Source organism: Archocentrus centrarchus, chromosome 24, assembly GCF_007364275.1.
Source record: "Archocentrus centrarchus isolate MPI-CPG fArcCen1 chromosome 24, fArcCen1, whole genome shotgun sequence".
Taxonomy (NCBI): domain Eukaryota; kingdom Metazoa; phylum Chordata; class Actinopteri; order Cichliformes; family Cichlidae; genus Archocentrus; species Archocentrus centrarchus.
This window is the reverse complement of record NC_044369.1, coordinates 35,952,372-35,969,413: the sequence shown is the minus strand read 5'-3', so window position 1 is coordinate 35,969,413 and position 17,042 is coordinate 35,952,372. Positions and strand designations below refer to the sequence as shown.

At 41.3% G+C, this 17,042-nt stretch overlaps 1 long non-coding RNA gene across 1 annotated transcript; it reads left to right on the top strand.

The window, feature by feature from the left end:
• The first annotated feature begins 5,557 nt into the window (after nt 1-5,557).
• LOC115774535 (uncharacterized) lies at nt 5,558-8,012 on the top strand. The gene is made up of 5 exons (XR_004019202.1): nt 5,558-5,760; nt 6,835-6,997; nt 7,140-7,262; nt 7,406-7,548; nt 7,702-8,012. It is a non-coding gene; the product is annotated as an uncharacterized LOC115774535 (long non-coding RNA).
• Nucleotides 8,013-17,042: the final 9,030 nt, after the last annotated feature.

The window sequence follows — 17,042 nt, the reverse complement described above, 5'->3', positions numbered from 1 at the left end:
TAGACACCAGAAGCATTTTAATATTTTTCTGTGTTTTTCTGCTGTTGATGGATTTTCTGAAGAACAGAGTGCCGAAAAACTTTCCTCCTGGACCTTGGGCTCTTCCTTTCATTGGTGACCTTCATCGTATCCAACCTTCGAAACTCCACCTGCAGTTCACAGACATCTGACCTATATATAAAAATAAGATATTATATGTAAACAATTGCTGAATTGAATTGAATTGCTGAATGTTTAAAGTAACACTCTATTTTGACCCCTTTTTAAATGCCAGTTTTCTCATTAGGAGATGGATAAGTGGGAGAAAGTGTATGGATGGATAGATGTTGAAATACTTAATAAAATTTTACAACCCATTTGGGAAGACCCTGTGGAAAATATTTACTCAAGTGCAAAAAGGTGGCCAAATGGACTTTATCCTTTATTCACTCAGTTATTCTGGATGTTTTATCCACCAGGTTTGTCATATTCTGTGGAACAAAAGGACTCAAATGTAGACTTCAGAGATAGAATTAATAAACAAAAAAGAACCTTTATTTAAGCACAGCAGAAGTCCAAAGGGCAGCAGATAGGAAAGTCCATGAATATAAACAGAAGACTGCTGGTGATGACAACAGGAACACAGTGGGAGGATAACCAAAAACAGTACAACACAACAAAGAACTAAAGTGAGGCTTACACTGCTCAAAAAAAAAATCTGGTTAGTTAAGTAGCAGAGGGGGGGTGTTAATCACTTTCAGCTGCTTTCGTGTTAATGAAATTAACAACAGTTGCATTAGAGGGCAACAATGAGACAACCCCCAAAACAGGAATGATTTCATAGGTGGAGGCCACTGATATTTTCCCCTCCTCATCCTTCCTGTTTTTTTTTTTGGCTAGGGTACTACTGTCTGGGCAACGGCACCCTGACTGCCATTCGGTATCGGGATGGAATCCTTGGACACATTGTCAGAGCCTATACTGGTGTAGTGGGTCCTGGGTTCCTCCTAGTACATGACAATGCCTGGCTTTATGTGGCAAGAGTATGCAGGCAGTTCCTGGAAGATGAAAGAACTGATAGCATTGACTGGCCCCCACATTTACCTGACCTAAATCTAATAGAACATCTCTGGGACATTATGTTTCGGTCCATCTAATGCTGTCAGGTTGCACCTCAGACTGTCCAGGAGCTCATTGATGTCCTGGTCCAGATCTGGGAGGAGATCCCTCCGGACACCATCAGTTGTCTTATTAGGAGCCCTGACGTTGTCAGGCATGCATACAAGTATGTGGGAGGTCATACAAACTACTAAGTGCTATTGTGAGTTACTGGAATTAAATTTTGGGAAAATGGGCTAGCAAGCCACATCTTTTTTTTTTTCTTTTTTTTTCACTTTGATTTTCAGGGTATGAATTCAGCCCTCTGTAGGCTGATGATTTTCATAAAACAATGTGGCATCCTTTAGTTCCTAACACATTACCCAGCTCATATCAGTACAGATATCCAACACACACACACACACACACACACACACACACACACACACACACACACACACACACACACACACACACACACACACACACACACACACACGCGGCTAATGCAGAATGAAACACAGCTGGGGAAGCAAACACACCAGAACTAAATCAAGGTAACAAGGATGTAAACTTCACATAGATCATCATGATTCAGGCACCTAAACATTTCACACAGCCACATCAAAGCCCCATGAAGGCTCTTATCCTCATCAAACTTACCAGCTTTTGAGGATATTAGTTTACCAACTGCACAAAGAGGTTAAACAATGCTGCAGCATGGGCATGTGCTTGTTATTAAAAGAAGAAATCCAATCAAGGGAATAAAATATACTCATCACCATACCTGTCCACTGTCTGTGTTCAGTTTGCAGAGAAATATGGAAACATTTTCAGTCTTCGAATCTTTGGTGGAAGAGTTGTGGTCCTTAATGGCTACAAGCTGTTCAAAGAAGCTCTGGTCCAACAGGGAGAAGACTTCACATATCGTCCCTCAGTGCCCTTGTTTGATGTATTATTTGGGAATAAAGGTAGTGCATTTATTTATTTTCAAAAGAATCACCTTAGTAATTAATTAGAATAGCATCAACAGAACCACCAAATGAGGGATGCTAACATATTCCAGTTAGTTCCAGTTACCACTGTGTGTATGTGTGTTTCCAAAGGTCTTGTGATGTCAAATGGATATCAGTGGAAGCAGCAGAGGAGATTTGCTCTTCATACACTCAGAAACTTTGGTCTGGGCAAGAAGACCCTGGAGTTATCCATCCAGCAGGAGTGCCAGTATCTCACAGAAGCTTTTGCAGCTCAGCAAGGCACACAAATATCACACTGACATTTTCCACACAGTTTTCTGTTTGTTACATGTACATCATTTTTGTGTTCCAACAAAGACACATGCCCCAAAGCATCAGTGCATAAAAAAATTGCAATTGTCAGATGTTGCAGAAACATTATTCTTTGCAGAGCTCAAACTGTTAGTTTAGATTTTTTTTTAAATAATGCATACGTCTAGGCTGTTTTGCCTCTTGTCTTTTGGCATGGGTTCCTTTTAGTGCCTCTTATTCACATTGTCTATTTATTTTGCAGGAAAGCTTTTTAATGCCCAGCCAATGATAAACAACGCCGTGTCAAACATCATCTGCTGCTTGGTGTTTGGGAATCGATTTGAGTACGCTGATGAGCAGTATCAGTGTATTCTTCATAGCGTAAATGAGTTAATACACTTACAGGGAACCACGTGGGCACAGGTAAACCTCCTTTAAACAGACAACAGCATTTAATAATCTTATTAAATCAGGGTGTGTCCAGAATACATGTGTCATATTTATTCAAATAACAAGTGCCTCCTTATTCAATCAAATGCAGCAATCAGCCCCTCTAAAAATAAGTTTGCAACTAAATTAACTTTAATTTTACTGTTCACTGGAACATATCAACTGAGTCTATAGAAACACATAGCAGAAAAGGTTTGTTGACTTAGTCCCAAAATAAGGTTTTTAAAGTTTTTCTACTACCATCTTTGGTGTTGTAGAATTCCCCCAAATATTTGAATTCAGGATTCTTTGAGTGCCATGTCTCTCACTAATGCATAACCCCTGAAACCTGATTTACCCAGATAGAAATGCCATAAGTGTTTCCAGACTGTCAAAGATTTGTTAATTGTCTTCCTGCTCTGTAGATGTACAACACAATGCCCTGGCTGATGAAGTTGTTGCCTGGACCTCATCAGAAGATATTCACTTTGACACAACAGATAATTGATTTCATAAAAATGAAAATCAGAGAACACGTAGAAAACTTTAACCCAGCATCACCGAGAGATTACATTGATGCTTTTCTCGTAGAAATGTCAGAAGTGAGTGTTGTGCTGCATTTTCTTTTGGTATTTCAAATGAAATATGTCAACAGATATTTATTTCTGTCTCGTGTCTCTGGCAGAAGGAAGGCAGTGATTCAGGTTTAGATCACAGCACTTTGAGCGCATGTACTGTGGACCTGTTTTTTGCTGGAACTGAAACTACTACCACTACTATAGGCAACTACAGGCCTATATCAAAATTGCCTTTTCTTGCAAAAGTTGTGGAGAAGTTAGTGGCTGGGCAGCTGATTACTTTCTTGGAAAGTAATAATATCCTTGATAAGTTTCAGTCTGGTTTTCGTAAGATGCACTCTACTGAGACTGCCTTGTTAAAAGTCTCAAATGACATATTGATGGCTGCAGACTCTGGTCAGTACAGTGCATTGGTTCTATTAGATTTGTCATCTGCTTTTGACACAGTCGACCACAAAATCCTGTTACACCGATTGCAGAATGAGATAGGAATTTCTGGAAATATTCTTAAGTGGTTTTTTCTCCTATCTGAGCAATAGAACCTTTTTCTTGTTTGCAAACAACGTAATGTCCAAAGTCGCTCCCTTCCTGCATGGCGTTCCTCAAGGTTCAGTCCTAGGACCCATTTTGTTCCTATTATACATCAGCCCCCTTGGTAAGATTATCAGTAGCTTTAATAAGGTATCTTACCATTTGTATGCTGATGATATTCAACTTTACTGTTCCTTCAATGATTCAGAATTACACAAGCTTGATGACTTACGTAGCTGTGTCTCTTGTGTTAAGGACTGGCTAGCTAACAACTGCCTTCAGTTAAATTCTTGTAAGACTGAAACCCTGATCATTGCACCGGAACAAAAAGTTTCTTGGATCAAACAATACCTTGGTCCTCTGGGCTCCTCCTCCCAGTCCAGCCTCAGAAACCTTGGTGTTCTGTTTGACCAGTCAATGTCTCTGGACAGACATTCAAGACATCTGGTAAAAAGTTGCTTCTATCATCTGAGGAATATTTCCAAGTTGAGGTCAATTTTATCCAAATCTGACCTAGGGATGATTATTCATGCTTTTATTTCCTCTCGTTTAGATTATTGTAATTCTCTTTTTACATGTTTTAATAAATCTGCTGTAACTCGTCTGCAGCTGGTCCAGAATGCTGCAGCGAGGCTTTTGACAGGAACCAACAGAAGGGCACACATCACACCTGTTTTATCCTCTTTACATTGGCTACCTGTAAAATTTAGAATTGATTTCAAACTTTTAGTCTTGACTTTCAGAGCTTTTAATGGACAGGCCCCCCAATACATCACTGAAATGTTGACCGTTTTTTCTTCAGGCCGCACTCTTCGGTCCTCAAGCCAGAACCTCCTGAGGGTCCCTAAGACCCGGTTTAAAACCCGGGTTGACCGGTCCTTTCAAGTAGTAGCTCCCAGGCTGTGGAATGCCCTGCCGTTGTCTCACGGTCAATGGGCAAGAGCCCAGAGAGACAGAGACAATGAGCAGCCCATTTGGGAATATTTGTGCATCCATAGTTAGGCAGTATAAAGTAGAATAGTATATTATTCTACTTTATACCAATGAGTATAATTAGAACTTTTATTTTTAATAGAGTATTTCTAAAAAATAAAAGAATAAAACTATGCTGGGAAACTGTCTTTTGTTTGTTTCAGTCCTTAATAATTTGACCGCTTGATGGTTTGAAATGTCATGAAGTCACTGGATACAGTTTACAGAATTTTTTTATTTCTGTTGTAGGTGGGTTGGCTGCACTCATGGGTTATAGTTGTTTGCTTCATGCAAGGCATGCAGTTTTTTCCTCACACTGTAAATCACAGGTTTTTTTTATGTCATGCTCTCATAAATCCTGCCATTATGCAACAGACTGTGTGCACACTTTAACCACACTTTTACCAGCTATAGTGTTAAACAAATGCTTACATAGTTAAGTTCCTACAGTTAGACAGTATACAGAACTGTAATATAATATATTCTGAAATTGTATAACTAGTACTTAGGGTTTCTATTTAGATATTTCTACATTGTGGTATTGCTTATTTTTCTTGAGTTTACTGTTTTTTTTAATCACATGCTATATGCTGAAAGCCAGCCCCTGACACCAGTGACCTATGAGTTTCGGTAATAAAACTGTCCATCCACATATCTCATTGCACTTTCACAGTGGCAGCATAGCTAAAACACTACCTTATTTAAAAGTGAAGAAATGGAGACATTATACCACATAGTGGTTAGATGGCAGGAGCATTTTAATGTTTTTTTGTATTTTTCTGCTATTGACTGACATTTTGAAGAACAGAGTGCCAAAAAACTTTCCTCCCGGACCGTGGGCTCTTCCTTTTTTCGGCGATGTTCATCGCATCAGACCTGACAGAATTCACCTGCAGTTTAGAGAAGTATGAGTTTTATAATTATTATTACATTATCATACAATAAAATACCAAAGAATTAAAGAAACATCCTAAGGACCTTGTTTACTTCAAACCTATTTTTGAATACCCATTACTTCTCCTTGATGTAAGATTATATGTAACATGTATGTAATAGTAAAAATGAACATTTTAGAGGTAATTTACATCAAGCTCAGGCAAGACCCTACTGAAAACTCTGGAAAACATTAACTCAGTGGACTTTATCCTCAGTTCCCTTTGTTCACACTTTTGTTCTGGATGTTTTGACCACCAAACTCAGAAAAAGCAAAATGGTTTACTGAGGCCATAAAACATTATGTCAAGATATAAATTCTGCAGTAAGACAGAAATTGTGAATTGCACTTTACTAGTTTGCTGCTGTTCAGGCTGCCTTTTGGATCCAACCTCAAGAAGCTTTAATTACAGCCACATTTTAGGTCACTGATATTCTCAAATGAAAATTTACTCATGTGATTCCAGCTTGGTTTCTTGTTAAGAGACACAATTTTTAGTGAGTTTCAAGTTCAAGTTTTATTGTCATATGCACAGTAAAGAAAAATGTTTTCCTGTATAATGAAATTCTGCCTTTGCTGAACACAACAGATGCCGGGGAAAATAGAGGAAAACATCCTCATGTAAAATAGATAAACAGAATAAATGATCATTTTGGAAACACACAAAAATTAATTTTAAAAGAGCACATGAGAGACACAATAGTAATATAATAAATATTTACATGTACAGTACCAGTCAAAGGTTTGGACATACCCATAATGGGTGAGTGTGACCAAACTATTGACTGGCATAGTAAATATATAACTTTGCATATAAGAGTTTGAGCTGCAATTGGCAGCATTGGTACAATATTCTAAAATTATTAAGGATACAGAAGAGCAATATTATTCCTCTGAATAAGTATAAGGGACTTAAAGTTTGGAGGAAAAATTTTATAATTATGTTAATAACTACATTTTAATTAACTCAGATTTCGTCCCTTCTTTACAAAGTTTTCCTTCTTTCCAACTAACTAATGACACCTGTCCACTGTCATGTTTTCAGTTTGCAGAGAAGTATGGAAAAATTTTCACCCTTCGACTCTTTGGTCAAAGAACTGTGGTCATTAATAGCTACAAGTTTGTGAAAGAAGCCCTGGTCCAGCGAGGAGAAGACTTCATAGATCGTCCCAGCATACCATCATTTATAGATTTATTTGGGAATAAAGGTTGTGTTTTTTCTTTTTCAGTTTTTCTTTCCAGTTTAGTTAGTGAAGAGTAAAATTGAGACACCAAATGAGAGATATTAGCATTTAGCAAGTGTTTAGTTTCTTACATCCAGTCTAATTTGGTGTATTTATGTTTTCAAAGGTCTTGTGCGTTCAAATGGTTATCTGTGGAAGGAGCAGAGAAGTCACCATCTGGATTTTTAAGATTGAAAGTTAGACACAGGGAGCAATGAATTACTGTCGGCTAAGCCTCATCTCCACTAATGTGAGTTACTGAATTGAGCTTCTCAACCATGTGTGTGCTGCCTTCCATGTATGGTAACTTGTGACTCCAAAAAAGAAACAATTTTGATTTTTTTTCCAGTATCAGTTTCTCAGTCCTTAAGATTATTTTGTGTTTTTTTTCAGGGCACCATGATCCTGGCTACCCTGGACTCAGTCCTACGTGAATAAGTCAGTGTGGGAAACTCCGCATTCTTTCAACCCTCAACACTTTCTGGACAGGGACGGTAAATTTCGCAAGAGAGACGCCTTCCTTCCATTTTCTGCAGGTTGGTTGGATGTTAAGACCACGTATGTTATTTTAGTCAAGGCAAAATGTCATGTATCCTTGGCATATTGCAGACATGCAGTAAAATCTGTGATACAAGTGGATATCTTGTAAGTTGTTTGAATAAAACTTGTGTTTAATTGTGTATTCCCAGGTAAGCGTGTGTGTCTTGGAGAACAGCTGGCCCGGATGGAGTTATTTTTGTTTTTCACCTCCATCCTTCAAAGGTTCTCTCTGTCACCACCTGCTGGAGAGCAGCCCAGTCTCAGTTTCAGTTGGGAGGCACACACCGTCCCAAACCTTACCGCCTCTGTGCTGTAACACGTTAATCCATCAACTATCTTAACTTGATGGTGTCTTTTTCTCGGGACAATGAATTACTGTCTTCCATCAGCTCCTCCAGGGGGACACCAGAAAGTTGTAAAAAATTCAGGAGAAAAGGATAAATTATATTATTTCACCACATTCCAATCATGTGCAACTGATGTACACAATAAAATCAAATAAATTCAAATGACTTATTTTTTTCAGTGTGAGGTTTTGGAAATACATCAGAATAACATAGATTGTTTGTTTTAACATTTATTTTTAAACTAGAAAAAAATGATTCAATTGAAAATTGAATATAACAGCTGCTGGTCTGCTGGTAGTGAAACAGAAGCTCCTTTTTTGGAAGTGAGGAGGACCTCAGGAAGTAGCTGCTATTGTGGCTGTTTGAGCTGGCTTACTGCATGCATTTGGGACAGGGCAGCATTCTACTTAAGTGAGATATTTGATCCAATTTCAGTTTTGTTGTGGTAGCGCAGTTAAAACTTAAAAATTAGTTCTGCATAAACAAGTGAAGACATGGAGACAGTATACAGTGTACTCGGCTTGGAGTGGAGTGGACTTCACCTACAGTTCACAGAGGTATGACCCATACATAAGAATAACATATGATGGATTGTGTTGGATGACATCACATTGTATGCCAGGAGTGGATGAGACATTAAGTCACTGATCCACACCACTAGGATCTACAGTAATGACACTGGAATGTCATCTGGACTGGAGAAGTGTAGTTGGATGTAACAAAGAGAGGGAAGGTAGTCAGAACTAAGGGGACTGCATTACGAGAAGGCAATATTGCATTGAGGATAGCTACAAGTACCTTGGAATCCCACAGGCAAATGGGAACCACGAAAAGGCCATTAGGAAAGCTGCAACTGCCAAGAACCTGCAGAGAGTAAGGCAAATCCTGTGGCAAATGACAGAGCGGGGTCAGCGGATGCTGAGGTGCATAGTAAACAGAGGTCACTAACTTTCTGCAGAGTCATTTGCTTCAGACCTTCAATGTGGCCTTCAGATTAGCTCAAGAACAGCTTCATGGAATGGGGTTCCATGGCTGAGCAGCTGCATCCAAGCCTTACAGTACATCACCATGTGCAAAGCAAAGCATTGGATGCAGGGGTGTAAAGCATGCTGCCCCTGGGTTGTAGAGTGATGGAGATGTGTTCTCTGTAGTAATGAATCACACTTTTCCATCTGGCAACCTTGTAGACAAGTCTGGGTTTGGTAGCCAAAAGAACGGTACTTGTCTGACTGCACTGTGCCAAGTGTAAAGTTTGGTGAGGGGGAGATTATGGTGTGGGGTTGATTTTTCAGGAGTTGGGCTTGGCCCCTTACTTACAGTGGAACTCTTAATGCTTCAGCATACCAAGACATTTTGCACAATTTCATGCTCCTAAATTTGTGGGAACAGTTTGGGGATGGCCCCTTCCTCTATCAACATGACCGATAGAACACCTTTGGGACGAATTAGAGCGGAAACTGTGAGCCCGGCTTTCTTGTCCGACATCAGCGTCTGACCTCACAAATGTGCTTCTGGAATAATCGTCAAAAATTCCCATGAACACACTCCTAAACCTGTGGAAAGCCTTCCCAGAAAAGTTGAAGCTGTTAACGCTGCAAAGGGTGGACTGACATATTAAACCCTATGGATTAATATGATTTCATAAACATGTGACGGCAGGTGAGTAAATACTATGCATGTGAAGGCAGATGCGAGAATTAGCATTAGCATTACCTTGCTACCTTACCTTGCAGTAAACGCTAAATGCTGTGCCCACTGACTTATTGAGTGAACAGTTAGGCCTGAATTACACTTCTGCCTCGGGTCTTTGTGGGTAACTGAAAATCACCTTTGAAGCCTATGCAGTAATCACAATCCTTGTGGATGTGTAGTTACATCATATATTACAGTGTAATGTTCAGAGGGGATTTCCAGTCACATACATAGGACCAACGCAGAACTCTAATTAGATAGAGTGATAATTCTTTTTGCATATAAACCAGAAGAGCTACACTTACATATCATGCATTCAACATGTTACAGAGCACCATTTACTTCTACTAATGGGTTTGCAGAAATCACATAAAAAGCGTACACAACAAAAACATTATTATTCTGATGTTTTGTCAATCCAATTAGCTGCTAAAAGCACTCCCTATGTTTGAATATCCCTCATCACATTGTCAGCATGACAAGGCCTCTCACAGCTTCTGGGATTTTATGTTTAATAGGAAGCCCAATATTGTCTTTTTGAGCTCCCCTTTTCCTCTTCCCCTTCTTCTTCCCGCTAGGAAAAATGCAACCTCCATGTACCTGCAGAGAGTAAGGCAAGTCCTGAAGAGTCAGCTGAATGGGAAGAACAAGATCCCAGCTATCAACACCTACGCCCTGCCAGTTGTCAGATACCCTGCTGGGATAATAAGCTGGCCAAAGGAGGAAATAGAAGCCACTGACATCAAGACAAGAAAGCTCCTTACCATGCATGGAGGGTTTCACCCCAAATCCAGCACCTTGAGACTGAACGCTAAGCGGAAGGAAGGTGGCCGAGGACTAGTGAGTGTCAGAACCACTGTCCTAGATGAAACAGCGAAGATCCATGAATAGATCAGGAAGATGGCCACAAAGGATCATGCACTTAGTGAGTACCTCAGGCAGCAGAGACCCAAGAAAGAAGAGGAGGAAGAACAGGAACCATCATGTAAGGACAGGCCTCTGCATGAAATGTACCATCAGCAGAATGAAGAAGTGGTTGACATAGAAAAATCCTACCAATGGCTGGACAAGGCTGGACTGACAGACAGCACAGAGGGCACTAATCATGGCAGCACAAGAACAAGCTCTAAGATCGAAAGAGGCTGAGCTGTACCACACAGGCAAGACCCCAGGTTCAGGCTGCACAGAGATGCCCCTGTGACAATCCAGCACATAACAGCAGGGTGCAAAATAATAGCAGGCAGGGCATACCTGGAATGCAATAACCAAGTGGCCGGCATAGTATACAGGAACATCTGTGTCGAGTATGACCTGGAAGTCCTGAGGTCAAAATGGGATAGGCCCCAAAGGGTGGTTGAGAATGACCAAGCTAAGATCCTGTGGGACTTAATTTAGAATTTAGACTCTGTATTTAAAATTACCTGCCATATGTTACTCCCTTTATTTTTGCTAGCAAAGATGCTGAAGTACTGCAAACACAAATATGGACATCAGCCCTCGGCCTGGCTCACTGTAACCCCTGATTATAGTGCTATAAATGATACATAAATTATATGGGTTTGCCTCTTTAATTGCTTTGTATGCAATATGTCCCGGTGATGGAGGATACGCCAGTACAATTGTCTCTTATGTGCTATTATCTCTCCGTTTAGGCTCAGATTGTTTGATTTTTGAAGGCGCAGTGACCGGAAATAAAAACTTCTCTCAGATGCGTTAAACCTAAAGTAATAAGTCTGTTTGAAAAAGTAAGAAGTAGAAAGTACAGATATTCTTGTAAAAATGTAGGGAATAAAAGTAAAAAGTAGTCAGAAAACTCTGACAGAGCAGATTAATGCATTATTGATGTAAAACACAGTGTTTGCCAACAGAGCAACGTAGTTGAATAAACTCTTCTTTTCGGCAGATAAATACAAAATAAATATGGATAAATACATGATACAAGTGCAGACTTGTTGCCAAAGGTTACTCACAGCTGTATGTTGCTGACTATGATGAAACGTTTTCAACTGTGATACGCTTTGGCGCAATTCGTACATTATTATCCTTTGCCATCCAGAATAACCTACATGTAAATCAAATGGATGTTGTCACTGTATTCTTAAATGGACACCTGGATGAAGAAATATACATGGAACAACCTGAGGGATACATCAAACCAGGTCAGGAGGAGCACCTTTTGTGTACAAGCTAAAAAAATTAATCTACGGACTAAAAGAGTCTCCTCATTGCTGGAACAAAGAATTCACACAATTCATGAAGAATCTTGGATTTAAACAGAGCATCTCAGATCCCTGTGTGTTTGTGAGGTCATCACAGGTTCTGGATATAATTGCAGTCTATGTAGATGATCTGATGTTGATTGCAGAGTCAACTGAAAGCATGGATGAGTTCAAACTGGCTCTCCAGGAGTGCTACAAAATGAAGAACTTGGATGAGCTGTCCTATATCCTGGGAATCTTGGTTGCTCAAGACAAAGCAGAAAACTGCATCTTTCTTCATCAGAAACAGTATATTGAAACCATTCTTCAGAAGTATGGGATAGATAAAGCAACCACTGCGGACATCGGTGAAAAGCTGAAAAGGGATGATGGTGTCAGTAATACTGTCAATCCAAGTACTTACCAGTGCTTGGTAGGAAGTCTACTGTATGTGGCGATGACAACATGACCAGACATAGCACAAGCAGTGAGTACTGTGTCAAAATTCAATGCAATCACAAATGCTGCACATGTGACTGCTGTAAAGAGAAGTTTTTTGATACTTAAAGGGCACAGTTAACCTTGCTCTGAAGTATGACTGTTCAGGGAACAAAGATTTCATTGGCTTCTCTGATGCTGACTGGGCTGGAGATCAGGATGACCGGCATTCAACAATAGGCAACAAATTTCTACTGAATGGAGGAGCAGTGAGCTGGCTAAGCAAGAAACAAACAACGGTTGCACTTTCAACAGCAGGGACTTAAGGGTGGCGGTGTGTTCGGATGCAGCGGCTACACCGAATCATAAAGTTGGTGTTTTTGTTGTCTGGCATAGACTTTATCTGTAGCAGTAACCTTGCGAACATGTGCATTCGAACCCATGCACGTGTACCACCGAGACACATTGGTACGGATCGGAAATTATGCAGGAAACTTTATCGAAGACGGAATATACGACACAGTACAGAAGCTTCGCCTGCTACGCAGACAAGCACACCAGCCTGGCCAGGTAAGAGGACATCGAAAGCAGTGTGCGAGAAAGCTGAAGCAAGGCAAGAGGGCAGGAGTTTGAGCTAGGTGGAAAGCTAACGCTAGCCGGCCAATTGTCCCATCCATCCAGCTTGCAAATGTCTGCTCACTAGACAACAAACTAGACCACATCAAACCCCAACGGAACTCCCAACGTGAGTACAGAGACTGCTGTGTCTTTGTGTTTGTGGAAACATGGTTGAACAACAGTGTACAGGACTTCGCTATTCAGCTGCCAGGCCTGCTAGCTTTCCGAGCGGACAGAGACGCTACTCTGTCGGATAAGACTTGAGGAGGGGGGCTATGCATAAACGTAAACATTGACTGGTGCAAAGATGTGGTGCTCATCTCCAACTTCTGCTCTCCATTGGTGGAGTTTGTGACTATTCGATGCCATCCATTCTACATTCCCCACAAATTCATGGCCGTGTTCCTACTTGGTGTTTACATCCCACCAAGTGCCAGTGCCACAAACACATTAGCACTACAAACATCAGTGATGCTTACCAAGCCACACCCCTCCCCCACCTGGGTTACTCCGACTACATCACTGTTATGCTGATTATCACGCTAATTATCATCATTATCACATTATGCTACCATTATCACACGTTCCAATCAGAAACTGTGGATGACTGCAGAGGTGAGGGTGCTATTGAAAGCCAGGGACGCTGCTTATAGGTCGGTGGAAGAGGCAGCTCTGAAGGAAGCGAGAGCCAAGCTGTCCCGGGCCATCAAAACAGCAAAGCGCACCCACGCTCAGAAAATCCACAACCACTTCACAAATACCAAAGACACACAATGCCTGTGGCAAGGGATTCAAGCGATCACCAATTACAGGCCAGCTCCACTCTCCTGTGTTGGTGATAGCTCCCTTCCTGAGGCACTGAATCAGTTTTACTCAATATTTAAAAAACAGAATGACACAGTAGCAAGGAAAGCCATCCCAATGACCAGGTGCTACATCTGTCCACCTCTAAAGTGAGAAAAACTCTGCTTAGAGTCAACCTACCGAAGGCTGCTGGACCAGACCAAATTCCAGGTCATGTGCTGAGAGAATGTGCAGACCAACTGGCTGACATCCTGAATGATGTCTTCAACATCTGTCTAAGCTACACTGTTGTCCCCCACCTGTTTCAAGATCACCACCATCATCCCTGTACCAAAGAAATCCACAGTGATCTGTCTCAATGACTACCACCCAGTTGCGCTCAAATCCACCATCATGAAGTGCTTTGAGAGACTAGTCATGAAACACATCTAGACCCAGCTACCTGCCACAATGGACACCATGCAGTTTGCATACTGAGCAAACCGCTCCACGGAGGATGCCATCACCACTGCTGTTCACCTGGCTCTCACCCACCTGGACAAAAGAGACACTTATGCCAGAATGCTGTTCATAGACTTCAGCTCAGCATTCAACACAATCATCCCCCACCAGCTGGTAGAGAACCTAGCCCAGCTGGGTCTGAACACCACCCTCTGCGACTGGGTCCTAGACTTCCTGGTAGGAAGACCACAGGCAGTCAAAATAGGAAATAGGATCTCCAACATCACCATGCTGAATACAGGAGCTCCCCAAGGCTGCATGCTCAGTCCTCTGCTGTTCACACTCCTAACCCATGACTGCGTAGCCACACACAGCTCAAACCACATCATCAAATTTACAGATGACACAACAGTGGTGGGGTTGATTAGTGAGAGCAATGAGGCCTTGTACAGAGAGGAGGTGTCACAGCTCAGCAGCTGGTGTGCTGAAAACAACCTGTCCCTCAGTGTGGACAAAACAAAGTAAGAAATCATTCATTTCAGGTGACCTCCAGGCAAACACACCCCACTGATCATTCATGACCTCCCAGTTGAGATTGTCCACAGCACCAAGTTTCTGGGCATCCACATCACAGACAGCCTCTCGTGGACTACAAACACCACACACATCACTGCTTCTACTTTTCCACCGCTGAGGTGCTGGTGTTCGTGCCAGTGCTGGCATCATCCTTTATGTATGACTTTGAGTGGGTCCTCGTCTGGACACGGAAGCCAAAGGGCACAAACGTGGGAGAACACGTTCCCCTTTCTTGTGCTGCTAACATATTTTACGGTCCAAACAAAACTACTGCAGCATCTGTGTGCAGCACAGAGGTAAACACAGACAACAATTACGAGAAAGATGACAAGTAAGCACTTTGCGTCCTTTTATCTGTGAAATGAACTGATACAAAGCAGCAAGTTCAGTCTTAGGGCCCAACCTATTTCACAGCCGTGAAAATTGCTTCACTTTTCTCATGTAATACACATGTATTATGGTATAAAACGTTATGTTGTGATGGCAGAGTCACACCCTTCTGTCCCTTTCGTCACGCGTTCTTGGATCGAGACCAGCTAGTTTGCGGGGCCCAAGTTGAACCCGTTTTTTTGGCTGAGCACGGTGGAAAAAACATTTTTTTCCACTGCTTTTTCACGGTGGAAAAACCGCTGAAAGGTTCAAATACTGGCATCGGCACCAGAACCACGTCGGTGGAAAAGTGGCCTAAGAAAGCCAGCAAAAGACTACTTCCTGCATACAGTAAGCTCCAGAAAGCCCACCTCACCTCCCCAATATTGACAACCTTCTACAGAGGGACTATTGAGAGTATCCTCAGCAGTGCCATCACAACATGGTTTGGAAACTGCACCGCTGCTGAAAGGAAGGCCCTGCAGCAGATTGTGAGAATGTCCGAAAAGATCACTGGGACCTCTCTTCCCAACCTCTCTGACATCTATAACACCCAATGTCTACACAAAGCCACAAGCATTGTTAAGGACACAACACACCCATCCCATGGACTCTTTTCCCTACTGCCATCAGGAAAAAGGTATGCCAGTATAGCTGCCACACCTCCAGAAAGGTGAAAAGTTTCTTCCCCCAAGCAGTCAGATTGCTGAACAGCAAAACTTCAGTGAACTGAAATGCACTCCTGAACTTTTTCTCTGCTGCTAAATTCTATATATCCTACCTCCACCTCAATGTGTATTTAACTGACAATAGCCAGTGTTAAATTATAATAACCAGTGCCTTAACTTATGACAGCAGTGTGTCAACTCATATAACCAGTGCTCTGCTACAAATGTACCTATGCCCTGTCTCCTGTTGTGTCACACCCTTGTTTGTCTTAAAGGCTCTACCTTAAGTAGAAACTGCACTTGATGTTTACTTCTAATATGTGTGCACTAAATGTAAATTGTGTTTTGATATACTTTATATGTAACACCTCTGGATCCATGGTAAAACGTTGTTTCCTCTTTATACAGTGTATATTGTTGATATGACAAATAAACCCAGTTGACTTGATTTGAAGCTGAGTATGTTGCTGCCAGTCAAGCATCTCAAGAGAGTACCTGGCTGAGATGATTACTGAGTGATCTTGGTATGGTCACAACGCCTACAGTGATTCTGGAGGACAATCAATGAGCCATTGTAATAGCAAAGAATCCAGTGAGCCATTCAAAGACCAAGCACATAGACATTCGTTATCATTACATTCGTGAGTGTGTGCAGAATGATGAAATCAAGTTGGAATCTTGTCCAACAGATGACATGAAGGCAGATATCTTGACAAAGCCTCTTGCAAGACAGAAATTTGAGTATCTTAGGAGAGAGACTGGACTTTTGCCATTGTAAATCTGTGATAGAATGTCCTGCTATGTAGTTCTGTTATAAAATGGGTAATATATTTTTTGTTGAATATAGCAAGACAAAAATAAACTATAAACAGAAAGGACTAATAGGTTAGTCTTGCAAGTTGCATTAAATTTATTATATCAGCATTACCTTGTGTCTTAATACCATTGTAAAATGAATTGGGAGTGTTGAAATATGAAGCAGTAATTTGTTCAATGGTTGTTAATGGCGAGGCCGTTATGCTACCATCTACTCTGTCTACTCAATACTGCAGCTGTACTGTTCCATTCTAGATAATAATAATTAAATAAAAAAAGTCTGTTCTCATCAACTTGTCTGACTGTATTGTGCCAGGTGCAAAGTTTGATGGAGAGCAGATTACGGTGTGGGGTTGTTTTTCAGGAGTCAGGCTCAGCCCTTTACTCACAGTTAAAAGAACTCTTAATGCTTCAGCATAGCAAGACATTTTGGACAATTTTATGCTCCCAGCTTTGTGGGAACAGTTTGGGGATGGCCCCTTCCTGTTCCAACATGACTGTGCACCAGTGCACAAAGCAGGTC